This window comes from Dufourea novaeangliae, unplaced genomic scaffold (genome assembly GCF_001272555.1).
Source record: "Dufourea novaeangliae isolate 0120121106 unplaced genomic scaffold, ASM127255v1 scaffold21, whole genome shotgun sequence".
NCBI classification, from domain to species: Eukaryota; Metazoa; Arthropoda; class Insecta; order Hymenoptera; family Halictidae; genus Dufourea; species Dufourea novaeangliae.
In genome coordinates, this window is record NW_015373910.1 from 3690348 (window position 1) to 3704420 (window position 14073).

The window sequence follows — 14073 nt, forward strand, 5'->3', positions numbered from 1 at the left end:
AATAATACGCAAGAAAGAAAATCGCTGCGAGCTGACGTCCACGAGTCGAGAAACAGGAACAAGAAAAGAAGAAGAACGGCCACGAACAGACCGGGGGTTGATTTTGCAGGTTAAGCCCCCACACGTGTAACAGCAATCAACCGAACGTGCCGCATAAAGCAGACCTCAGGTAAAAGCACCTGCCGTGATGACCGGTAGTATCCCACCCGAACCTAATTTACCAGGCTCTGGAACGTCGGCGTGCTCATCTTGCCTTCGCGTGCGCCTCCCATGATGCACGATGGAAAAGTGTAGCGGTTCCCGAGACGGGTGCAACCTGCATCCCCAGCACGTAACGTAAACGAAACTTAAATGAGTACCTAAATTCCATGGGTCACGCGAACGCAACCCTGTTCAGACCGAGCGGTGGGGTGGCTTTTATTGGCACATTTGGACTCGGCGCTATCTTGACCGATACTTGTTAACCCTCGAATGGTTGGGGTCGGTAGAGAGGCGTCGAACGGACTACCGTCATTTATTTCAAAAAGTATCCTCGATTCTTGTACACGTTGAGCAAAATTTTACTTCGCATAATAAACACTCGTCCCTCGATTTACGCGGAGTATTCGTTCCATTTAATTTTTTTTTAATTAAATATTTTTATACTTATACTGCTATTTCTCCTGAGAATTTTTTTTTTTGTACAGACAGACTCCATTTTGACACAGATGGGTGTATAGTGACAAAGAATATGACCATATTATTTTTAATTTAAACACCCCTTGCCTATCACAGAGAAAATCGGGAAAAGAGAATATGTTTATAATTTTCAGTATTACAAAATCAACTATTCATATGAGAAAAAATATATTATAGTAGGGCAATTCTTCTAGATTAAAATAATCGTAGACCGAACTCGGCACGATAAATAGTTTCTGTGATATAAATTTTTAAGTAAATCGTGGTTTCACGATAATAGTCCAAAATTGTATACTTCGGCGGCCTGTATTTTTTATACAAATTTGAGAACAGAGATACATATTCATACGCAACGATGCAACAAGTGGATACCCACCTTAATGTACCTTGTTTTCCCTAATTTAATTATTGTTCCCAAAGACTAAGAAATGTAATTTGTCATACTAACTTATGAAAAACATCCCTTAATAGATCAACTTAATTTTCCTGTGATCCTGGTTCGCGTGAAATAATTCACAAAAATTTTCATCTATCATTACACAAAAAGGAACTCGATCTAAAACTCAAAACGCAAGGGGAACCCGTGTACGTATGTATATTTCAACGCAGCGATCCTTTTCAATAAGCACGATCATTAAGAGGTTAATCCCTTCGTCGCCCTTATCATCCTAATTGCCGGTCCTCGGCGTCACGCTTCATGATTTAGACACAGTACACGCCATTGTTCCGTGCATGACGTAATCGTTATCTTTTAAGAACGAAAGAGGGGCTGGGGGTTCAGGGTCGTGATTATGCCCGGCAGGAACAACGCTGATAGATCGTCTGTCCCGGGGGTGTAAAACACTCTCTCTCGAGAGGCGCAAGTGGCTTCAACGGGTGAACAAGCATGATGCTGCATCGGGCCTAAAGCGCCTATCTAGATTCGCCGTCCCTTTAATTACACCCTCCACGGAAGCTGGTCGAGGGCGGTCTTTTTAATCTTGGCCCCGAAAGAAAAAAAAACGGGATATCGCCATGCAATGTCACGAACGGTTGCGTTCTTCGTCCTGAATAACAATACGTGACAAGGATTTCACAAGTGATAATTAACACTTTGATGTCCGTTGACGTAGCAGTACGTCTTTTCAAAAACAAAAGCTGAGATCAGTTAGCGTAGTAGTACATCTTTATTGGATAAGAACTAGAATAGTGAAATATAGGGAAATATCGCATTCCTATATGCTAAGTTTAACAAATAAAAGTTAGGTTGTAGTTTCTAAATATTTTCAGAACACCTGCAGTTGTAGGTATATTTGCAAATCGTTTTGAAACATGTTCAGGATAGGATGAAACTTGCCACCATATGACATACCATATTCTTCACATTTTGTAACAGGCGAATAAATATCTTTCAATTTTTTCCCGAAAAAGATGTCCGCTCTCAGTTTCGTGTATATAAATACAGCCCCCTCTGAGTGTACGATGTTAAGTTATATTCTCCAGCCAGCAAAATGTTAACTTATAATTATGAAAATTCAGAGAAACTAATTTATTTCCTCTAACAACCTATTATCTCGAGAAGACATCTACATTCTCACAGTCGACCATATTTATCCCACCATTCCGCTAAATATCCTTCCATTTTCAACCTGCTGAAATATTCGTAACAATGAATTATAAGAGGTTCACTCTGCGCGAAAGAATATCTGTGTGTGTTCGACGAGAAACGCTATTAAACAATACAAATATTTCACGTCCGTTACCACTAATTAATGGCTCGGTACGAGTAAATACCAGACGAATCCTGGGGTCTCCGCAGCTGCACGGATAAATTTGTAATTGAACAGAACACGTCATACGAACCCGTTATACTTTTTAATTTACAATCGCGAAATATCGGGACCGAATATGGGATTCCCGAGAAAAACGATCCGTTTCGATCAACTGCCAATAACTCCGCGGACAGTGTTCGTCTACGTTATTATTTCACTGTGTTTACGTCATCCAATTTCTCCCCCTCCCATTTCTAAAACCCCGTTATACTGCTGACGATATAATGCCAGATTAATATACAAATTGCGGGGGAGGCAGGAAATGCAATTGAGAAAATTGCTGGGATATCGGTTTCACCCTCCTATCACTCGGGGATGCCGGGACGCGAAATGCAGGGTAACGCGGAGGAATCTTCCGGTCTGACGCCGGCTGACGCAGCAGCTGCATGCCCACCCGAAATAAATTTTCGCCAGATCTGTCGGGTCGCGATACAGCTCTGGGAATTTTCGTTACGGTGAATTTTGAACGTTCAAACTGTCCTACATCGATCGATCAACGATATTCCTAGGAACCAGATCCGATAATTTCGAGAACCTTCGGATGAAGAAAAAATTCGATAATAAAAAACAGATTGTTCTGCATCTTTTGAATTAGAAATTTATGTATACGTACTTATAAAGTTTGATAATCTACGCTTTTCTGACAGATCTGAATTTTATTTTAATACCTTTCAGTTAGAAATTTATTGTAGGTACTTGTAAAATTTGATAATATGTTTGAAAATAAATTGAAAGTGCTTCGATAGATTTTTTGTATCTAAATATGGGCATCCCATTAATCGGTGTCAATTTTTACTTCTGAACTAAAACCTGAACTTTATAATAATAATAATTTATTGTAACAAAATAATATACCATAGTAAAATTAAACTTAATCATAAATAAGATTAAAACTAAAAAGAAGAAAGGAAGAAAAAATGAGAAAAGAAAATAAAAAATAATTAAATACCGAATATATGAATTTTTATTAGACTCTATTGTTAGAATTTTATGGATGTCATCGTGTTAAGGGTAGATCACGGATGATTATGCAAATCTACACATTTCTAAATTAGTTTTTAAAAACAAAAGGTCAAACAGAAATTATATTCCCCTCTTTTATTTATGTACGCGTTGTTCCGTGGAGTGATAAGTAAAATCGATATTCAATAATCTGACATTTCTGTGTAAAAGCACGCAGATGCACAGCTAAAGGGGACCATTCTAAAGGTGGTATCATATGCTTCAAAGGTGGCTTCCTCTACGGAACACCATTCAGACTCCCCTTCAACTTTCTCCGCGTTCTGTTATCAGCGTTATTCCATCGCAAAAGTTTCGCGATTCGTCCGATTTATCGCCGGCCCTACCCACTTACAGCTGACTTTCAAATTTACTACTGTAATCGGCTAGGTTTAAATGGTTCCCCAAGGTGTTTCGCCTCAATTTCGTTTGAATATTGATCATCCTCGAGTAGATAGCCGGGGTGGGGATTAAATAGACAGATGCAGTTAAAATTTCAATCTTTTCTCGCTCGATACATCGTTCCCAGACACCATATTTACCAGTTTATTGTGTTCTGTTCAGGTGCATCCGTTATGAACGTCTAAAATCCGCAGTTCGACACTGCTACCACTGGTGGGAAATATTTAATTGAGCAAAAGTTATTTTTATTTTAGGAAAATATTAATGTATAAATTATCTTCACTTTTTCTACAGTCATTGGTAGAAATGCTTACTCATCTTCAGACGAGTCTTTTTTTCACAGATTTCCAAATATTTTAATACTCGGTTGTTTATCATTTTTAGATTCCAGTAATAGTTCCCTTATTTTTAGATTCCAGTAAATAGTACCTATTCCCCCAGTAATAGGTACCAGATTTGGATTGAAATATCAAAAATTAACCATCAATTTTCGCCACCTTTTTCCTTATTGTCGAGTTGTAAAATTAAAAAAGAAAAATACTTGAGCTCAATTCTGACAGAAAAAACAGCGACACGTTTGATGAAGATGTGTTCACAAGATGGACCCAATCGGTCAAGAAAAATTCGAAATATCTAACAATCATTTTCCAAAACACGATTTTATAAAGTTTGCATGCCTTTCCATGTCCTTTATTCTTCTATAGATTTAACAATTTTATGAATTTCGCCATAATGCTTCAGGAACACATTTTCAGGATCCCAAGCTATGAGAAAATGCAAGAAAAAGGAAATCGATTTTTTTTACCGGCTATAGCAGAATACGCCCTTAACAATGACCGGGGTGGACAGTCAGGAACAATTCGAAGTCAGGGGTGGAACGGAGCGGAATCGAGATCGCTGGTCAATGGAAGCCGCGAAAAGCCTTTAGTCAAGAGCATCGGATTCATCAGCAGGGTGTCTGGCCCGACCGAGGCTGCCAAAAGGAGGGTCGGCTGGTTATTTCGAATCGACGCACCGTGCCGCCTCGATTCGAAAGAGGGGGTTCCGCCGGTGAAATGAACCGAATTCACGTAAACACGGCTTGAGAGACAAAGGGACTTTCAATTAATCTGCTGTACCGTCATTAGCGGTCCATTAACCCGTTCTGAACATTCTGTAATTAGTTTACCGACTTGATCGCTAATTAATTCTCATCGTGGAGGGGGGATATTGTACAGAACGTTTCACGAGCGTTGAACTTGAAGTCGTTCATTGCTTTTCACAAATTGTACCAATTTATGATATTTTTTTCTTTTACAAATAGGGTCTCATTGAAACTATCGGAAATGTTGCGGTTTAAATATTATTACCTAGCATCAAGAGTTTCTAAAACGTTCGAAGAGATATATCTTCTACCCCTAAGTTTGAGGGTTGCTGTAGGAATATCGCCCAGAGGAGAAATGTGTGTCTAATAGTTTTCATTAGATTCCTGTCCAAGTATTAATAGTTACACCTTACTGAAATAGAAATATTTTAACTTACATTGCTCAGAATTATAATAATCATTTATACGTAAATCTGCGATTTTGGTAGGCTGTAAAAACACCGTTGGTCCTCAAAGAGTTAATAAACATTTGTAATTGTTTCCATTTACGATACAGTTCAAACGAAAACCTTAGTACCGATTACCACTGTAATCAACCGTATCGAACATCAGAGAAAAGAGTAACACGAAGCTCTACGTTAACGCAGCCTCGAAAACGATGAAGGAAACCGTACAAAAGCCCCGGCAAGAACCTTGGGCCAATTCCCCGGGGGCTTATACATTTTCCTACGACCGTAAAAATTCCCTTTGTCCTGCTAAAGATCGATCTATAGACGCTACGTTCAAGTGAGAGGGCTACGTACCGCCGGAATTATCGCTCGTCGAATCGCTAATTGGATAACCACGAATGGCTGAAGAGGTCCACTCTCGATTTGCTGGCTTTACTTTCGGGATGGGGTCGTTCGACGTGGAGAAAACCAGTCGGGTTTTCCGCGGCCTGTGTATTGGGGAACGAACGGTGCCGAGGACAGTCTGGAACACGATTAAGGTCTCCCGCCGTCCCGAGGAACCCAGCAATGACGAGAAAATATTTTCCCTGGCCGGTCGGTAAACACGAGGCTTCGTGCTGGGGGAAGATTGGCCTCGGCCCATCTGGGGCTAACTTTCGGAGGATTGTTGGCACGGGAGACGAGAGATAGATAGGTAGAGATAGAATGAGAGAGAATCCAAAGTGAATCAATGGACGTTGATTGGCCACGTCGTGCCGCGAGACCGGGGGTTGGGCAATTACATAGGTCCATCCTATAACTAGAGGCCACAATGACACCCGTGATTTTCGACCTCGGCAGGACAGGGTGAGAGAGCTTCACTTATGGACGCGGATTACTGCGGGAATCTTAACCACGTCACGTACGGTACTTCGTGTCACAGATATTTTCCCTATCGAGTTTATTCGGAAGTGAATTGATGATAGGGTGGTGGTCGAAATCATTGATCTTTATGGAAATAGGGGTTCAATGTTTGTACACCGTGTCCGATGGATTGGATGTACTGTACGGACTGTAGGACAGTTTGATAGACTGGATGAATTTGTGGACTGTAGAACAATCTGATGACACTGGATGGACCAGATTAACTATGGAAGAGTTTGATGGACCGGGTGGTTTAGATGAACTGTAGAAGATTCTGATGGATTGGATGTACTAAGTGGACTGTACAGCAATCTAGTGAACTGGATGAATTTGATGAACACGTTGATAGACTGGACTGACTAGATAAATTATAGAAAAGTCTGATTGACTGGGTGGGCTAGGTGGATTCAAGAATAGTTTGGTGGAATGGATTGACTAGAACAATTTGATGGGCCGGGTGGATTAGATGAATTGTAGAAGATTCTGATGGATTGAATGTACTAAGTGGACTGTAGAGCAATCTAGTGAACTGAATGAATTTGATGAACACTCTGATAGACTGGACTGATTAAAAGTGAATTAAGAATACATTGTTCACAAACATGAACTTTAAGGAAATAGTGATTAGATATGTTACGCTTGAGGAAGAATGCAGGCTGCTCGTGTATGGGGTTGAAGTAGACTACTTCGATGGTGTTTGTAGAGGAGCAGGAAACGTGTGAGCCTGATTTGAAATGATAAAATTGAGCTTGAACTCTTACTGAGGCAATCGTATCTAGTTTTGCCGTAGAATTCGATACAGGTATAGGTATATTTCATTCAATTAAAGTTCGTTGCTATCATTGAATTTGTGGGGATTCCAGTCCGATCTTGGAGTCTCTATCGCTCGTAAGGATTCATAATTTACTCGCTCGAAAGTCAGACTTTTCAGAATCTAACCAGGAAACGTTATCAAGCTTCTATCCCTTTCGACGAAACTTCGATGAATAAAACGATTTAAAGATAAACGAAGATTCTAAAATCTCTAATATATTAAGTGTACCAATCAATAACCCGCCATATTTCACCAAATTTCATGTGCATTTTTTAAAGAATCAGAAATCAGTACTAATTGAACACCTTTCTCGTTCTACAACGACCATTTTCAAACCGAAAAAGGACAGAAATATGTTTTAAACGGAAATTAAATAACAGTCAACGGTTGAAGATCACAAGGAAGAAAATTAATTATTTAGTTGAAATATGTATTATCAAAATTAGAATTTCTTGTATTCAACATATGACACCGCCATTGTATGCTGCTGAATTATTTATTATTGATACAATAATTAATGTATACAGTTAATATGTAATTTCTTTCCAGCAACAACAATGACCACGCAATGTTACAGATTTCAGTACGTTCATTACTCTTATGGAACTAATTTTGCATGCGTTGTGTGATTGTATGCGCATGCACAATGCTGTTCCGCTGAAACTCTACTACCTTAACGCTCATCACCATGCGCTACGAGGTAACAGATAGCCGCTCGTTTTGCGGTAACCCGTTAAAGTTCCCGCGATAATGAAATCACCGGCCACAGCTTTGTTTTGCATCGAATAAAATAGACGCAACACGGTTCCGTGATGCTTCTAAACCTCACTGAACATAGTACAATATCTGTCGATATGAAAAACGTTACATCGCTCGAAACCAGGACGTTTTATATATCCAAATAAAATAATCGTCATTTTAGACACTAATTTTCATATATCGACTATTCTAAATTTCTATAGATTTGAATATTTCTATCTGGAAGTCATATTTTTCGAGATCTCAAAATCGTAATCGTATGTTTTTTTAATAATTTGACGTCAACCGATGGGTGATATAATTTCTTGTTCAGCCCTTTATACCCAGATAGCACAAGACGCCTTGAAAACGTTCATTTACGGCTATTTTAGGTCTGAGGCGTCTTTAAGCCGTCATTAAGCCGTCTGTGTGCTATCTGGGTAGTAAGCTATTAAATGAAAGAAATCGATATAGTTTTGTGAGATTCAAGAAGGTCGACAGAATAAACATAGTGATGAACATTAAAGAAGTTTCGTTGGGTATATGAAATTTCTGGCAGTCAACATATTAAACAAAACAATATATTATATAATGTATTTTGTAATATGTTGATTTTTGGATAAGCTGTTGAAGACTAATTCGAATTATATTTAAAATAAGACAGTTTCTTTGTATTTCGAATTACAACCGTCGTATATCTGATGGCCAAGACAGTGTGAATATGAAACAACCACCAAGAAGACTCACGAATTCACGAAACTTCTCCCTCTTTCCGGAGCCATGAACCACGAAACATTTATTACCAACAACTATCTCATTCTCAACTCTGCTCTGAATTTTCCATCAGGATTACAAACCCTCCGCCTGTCCTTGTTCGTACTGTCGGACGAAAGCTGGTAAGGGTTAAGTGGTAAAGCTCCGAGGAGGTGTAACGTAAAACCGTGAAAAATTCTTCTTGCTCTACACGCACACGCTACTCCGTGCCGGAAACCTTTCATTGCCGCTACAATTCAGACAATTCGTCGCTGACAGGTCGGATTTTCAACGAGCCTCGCTAATTCCTGGTGTTAACGTACACTTCGATCAGGTAATTGGATTTTTATATCAGCCTTTGTCGCGTAACCCTCGACACTGGTAACCCCAATACCCTAATCAAGTCCTACAAACATTTGATTCTAAATTGAATTGGTTAAATAATTTCGTTGGTACTCGAAGTGTGTAACACAAATATCTAACTAACAAGGGAAGTTCGGTAACCCGAAAATCCCAAGTTTTTTTAAACTTTGCAGGTTTGTATGTGACCTCAAGAGAAGCATAGTGCAATTTTTGGTTTTTGGTCCAATTTCAGTTCTTCAGGGTGAAAACATCCCTTGAAGGTAGATAGGTATTTCCATATTTCATTTTTATTATAACCATTTTGTTTATATCTACGATAGTTTCAAAGATATACAGGGAAATATGGAAACACCTATCTACCTTCATGTTTCCACCCTGAAGAACTGAAATTGGGCCAAAAACAAAAATTGCGTTATACTGCTCTTGGGGTCCTCTACAAACCTGCAGTTTAAAAAGAATCGGAATTTTCGGGTTACCGAACTTCCCTTGTAAGAAGTCATTTCGAGACAAGTGTAGTGTACTTTTAAAAAAACGAAACTATGTGTTAGCACTGCACGGAAATAATGTTAACTTATAAAACGTATATAGAATTTTCTTTCGTACGTTTTTACGCTTGATTGACGCAACAGGGTTGTCTATCTAATTATTCTGAATACTGTATTAATCTCTAACTTTGGTGTTTATCTATAATAATAATACACGAAAATTGCCGTTAAACTAAACGAACGATTAAAACGCATCTGATCGTATTCAAAGTCTAACCAAAGATTTGAAACTTCAAACATCGTCAAACGTTTTACTGAACACAGCAAAAACCTACTCTGTGAATCTTACTTCCGCGACTAAGTCCACGAAAACTGTAAATTAATCTAGATATCCACTGTCTACTACCGATTACATCGTCAAAATATATGTTCATCAATTTAGTCGAAGAAATTAATCATCACTCACCGAGACTGAGCACGTTCGAGTACAGGTAATACAGGAGCCATCGACACCAAAGGAACACACTCAATCCAACGCATTTCAACGCGGCCATGATATGAACAGTTCACGAAAACAAAGAGAATACTTTTTTCGATTCGACACGAAGACGAAAAAGATCGTGGCGATCCACGCGTAGAGGAAACATGTACTGAAGTGGCCCACATATTAAACAGCGGCGTATCGCCCGCCGCTGCATAAATGTGGGACCCGGTTCGCTCGACTCGTGCAAGAGAGAAAAAGAGGAAGGGAAAAGAACGAAAGAACCGTGGCCCGTATGATTCTCCCCCTACTCGCGAACGAATGAATGACGCCATTCGTTAAACTGCGACCAAGATCCGGATGTGTCGAATCTCGAATCTCGAATGTTTATCGCGGCTTCGAGAAAACGCGGGAACTGGACGCATTCCGCGGACAATTTCCGATTACTGAACAGGCGGATGTTTATGTATAGTAAATTAGACGCAACATTTTTGTCGTGTGTTTTTATTACAGATGGCGTGAACTGCTACTTGTAAATCACGAGTGATCACGTTCGTTCCCAATCACGGTGAATTTCGTGATTGTTTCTGATTGGTGGAGAATCATAACAGTTCTTACACAGGGCCGTTCCTGGGTTGTTGGCCGCCCGGATGCAAAAACAATATGGCCGCCCTTATTAATTGAATATTATTTAATTACTACTGCCTTTACTTTTGTATCTATATGAAAGTATGTTTAAGTAGTTTTAATCTATATGCCTACATAGTTTTTTAACAGTTATAATGCAAAAGACATATTTTCTGAATTCTATTTTCATAAGATGAAACAAAGATCCTTAAAGAAGAAATTGTTTTATTTAAGATGAATATTTTATTCTACATATAACTACAAAAACTAACGTATAGTGTTTGTGATAATGATATTATAGTTGATAATATCAACTATTAGTAAACTTCACGAATTTAATCCAATAAATGTAGCTAAATATCATATGTTTTTTTGGGCTGTATATAAAGAGAACATTCTTATATGCGAATAGTGTTCCAAAGATTACATATAAAATTAATTTGATTGAAATCTGTTTGTTCAAAATTTTAAGTATTATCACAAAAGTTTTGATTATTATTCTCATTGGTCGAAATTTAGAAACAAATAAGGCAAAAAATAGGCACTTTTTTGCCACAAGTGGTGATTTTATTCGACTGTTACTTAGTTAGTGAACTCCAATGAACATTACCTATATGGGTTTCAAAACGCTCTAAATATACGAAATTCCTCGAAAGTTCCGACGAGTAACAGCGAATTAATTTTATAGCCGACACGGGATCGTGATAAAGTAACAATGCGAGAAAGTTCGAGAGGTCCTAACATAACGCACCACCCGTAAGTGAAAAATTATAGACCGATACGAACGGCGACGCAGGAAACACGCGAAATAAAGGTGGAAAAAAAGCCCGTCGAGAGCAGAGCAAACATCGCGTGACTTGTCGTTGTAAGTTTATGCCGCGGTTACCATTTCTCTCCACGGGAACGCACTTTATGGAGGATATTATCGTTCTAATACCCCGCGGAGCCCGACCACTGCTAAGGGACTCCTGGAATCTTCTTGGATCTCTTCTCTATCTCTCCCTTGCCCTTCCTTTCCCGTCGAACAGCGCCACAAATTTCGCGTATTCTTTGTGCCCGTGCCACGGAAATATAGAAAACAGACCTGCTCCGCTTACGATCGTTTTTATCCAACCCCGTGCACTGCCTTTACAGAAGAATCTTCTCTACTTTATAGGCTGTTCTTTCTCAGGGGGATTAACGTGAATACGAGAGAAATGTTACTGTAACGAGGCCAACCGCTGTTAACCGTCGAATGATAACGCGTTTCTTTTTCACAACTGAGAATATGATGTCTTGTGTCTCGTGAGATTTCGAATTACGCTCGAATACCATTTCATATACAGGGTGTCCCAAAATTATTGGACAATACACAATACACATATTCCTCGTGCAAATACAAATCGAAAAGTTCTTTACTATTTGTAAAAAATTTTGTAATCGGAAGCTCCATTTCCGAGATATTAGCAGTTGAACGAACTCCAATCAGCTGAGCTGTCGGCCACAAGTGCCCGAAAATGCGTGGACGACCGCTCAGCTGGCTGGAGTTCGATTGACGAAGTTGCTAAATGTTAAAGTAAATTTTTCTTAGATACTGATTTCTGTAAAACCGTTCATAAATAATGAGAATTTGCATAGACATTCATAGGTTGATAATTACCTACATCGAACAATAAATGATCTATTATGTATACAACGTCTTTTAGAGTCGATGGAGTCTATTACTCGCACTAGGGAATAATAGTTGGCGTGAGTAGCATCTTGTCAGCGTCAAAATAAAGGATACATTTATGAAGCTTTTGTAATAAAATTACTTGCTGGATTTATATTAATTTAAACGACAAAAGAATGCATAATTACTAACATTTGAATCTTAAACATATACATAATCCTATAGAGCATCCTCTACGTTTTAAAAAATTTTATATGCAAAATGTTGAATGCTTAAAAAGACGAATGATTGAAATAAATAATTTATTTTAAAATTTTGTCGAAGAAAGTACTCTTTACTTTACAGGGCCTTTTTCTGAATTTTCGTAACTTCGTAATTTCCGTTAATAAAAGATAATTACGATTTAATGCCGTCAGTTAATGGATCGATGTTGATGTAGGTACGAGTACGCAATTACTATGGAAACGTGGGTTCGAAACGTGATATTACCGGAAGACATTTCATGCCACATCGTACAGGTAACACTAGCCTTGCGGTCTCACCGCGAATCTACAGAAAAATCCTGACCCAAAGACTGATTAATCCTTGTTCCGTTTTCACCGGTCTAAAATCCGAGTTCCACGATACGAGTTCTCATATTCTATTCAACCCACAGTTCGTAACATTCAACAGATTATAAACCCAAGGAAAGCATTATTCCTTTAAGAAAAAAGAAGTTCAAATCTCGAATCAATAATAACTCAAACTATTTTAATCAATCAACTTCCAAGTTTAAGATTTATTAAGATTTTCATTTCGCACGCCGTATATCTTTCATTAAATATGTGCGAATTCTCCGTCACCGTTCAAATACCGGGCATCATTAATACATCTTTCCGGTTCTTAAGGCATAAAATTCAATAATGTTACCATTATTGAAGATAAATATCACACCAATGATTACAAACCATATATTGCAAGTAACTGCTTACCTAATTATGGGTACCGTGGATCTACAGAGGAATTGCGTATTCCAGATCTCCAAGAAGTTCACAACCGCAGAATAAGACACTCTCATACACATGTACACTGTCCATCGACTTCTTCTGTAACTGAGCAAAAAAGAAAGAACTGTTTGTTAATACATTGAAAGAAAATAATTAAAGAAATTTACATATAAATTACAGAGAAAAAAATCAATTCAATTAAGTCGGCTACGAATTATTCAGGTTAAGTGTAAAAACCCTTTATTCACAACCGTAATCAAGTTTTATCAGCGGACGATTTCACCGACTTCGTTATCCGTATACAACCAACGAGGGGTCGTTGCACTATAAACTTCGGCGAGCCTTAGTTTTGTCTAGATACACCCGGCTCCTTGACCCTACTTTGCATCACGTGCCAAGCCGAGTGGGATCAGGTACCATTTATCCACTCCAACCGGTTACGATACCGGTAATTCAAACCGTTTCGAGGGTTACCATTGTAGGCCAAGAGAGATATCAGTGTCGCTTTGACATTAATGTAAATACCTCGTATTATTCGGTGGGATGTTAGCAAAAATGCACCCGAGACAGAGAGAAAACTTGATCATTCGACAATGGGGACAGATCAAGTGCCTAGAATATGGCAAATGGTCCCTAGATCGCAGATACTATGCACGTGGATCACTATGAAAATTTCCGATCTAAAGAAAAATACATATTCAACTTACAGTGAGTAAAAAAAGTATTTGTACACCCTTTAAAGCAGAACAACTCTTTCAAAATTGGACCAAGTGACTTGAGTTTCTTTGTGAACAGGATTAGTGTACGAAATGATGTGCTAACAAAATGTTGAAGTTGCAATTAGTCGGA

General features: G+C 38.6%; 1 protein-coding gene across 1 annotated transcript in view; it reads right to left on the reverse strand.

Annotated features, from left to right (window-relative positions):
- Positions 1–13244, reverse strand: part of LOC107193979 (liprin-beta-1) — a 117866-nt gene extending 104622 nt beyond the window's left edge. Inside the window, 1 exon segment of the mRNA XM_015583527.1 lies at positions 13210–13244. The gene's annotated coding sequence lies outside the window, so the exon portion shown is untranslated.
- Between the last annotated feature and the right edge of the window lie 829 nt (positions 13245–14073).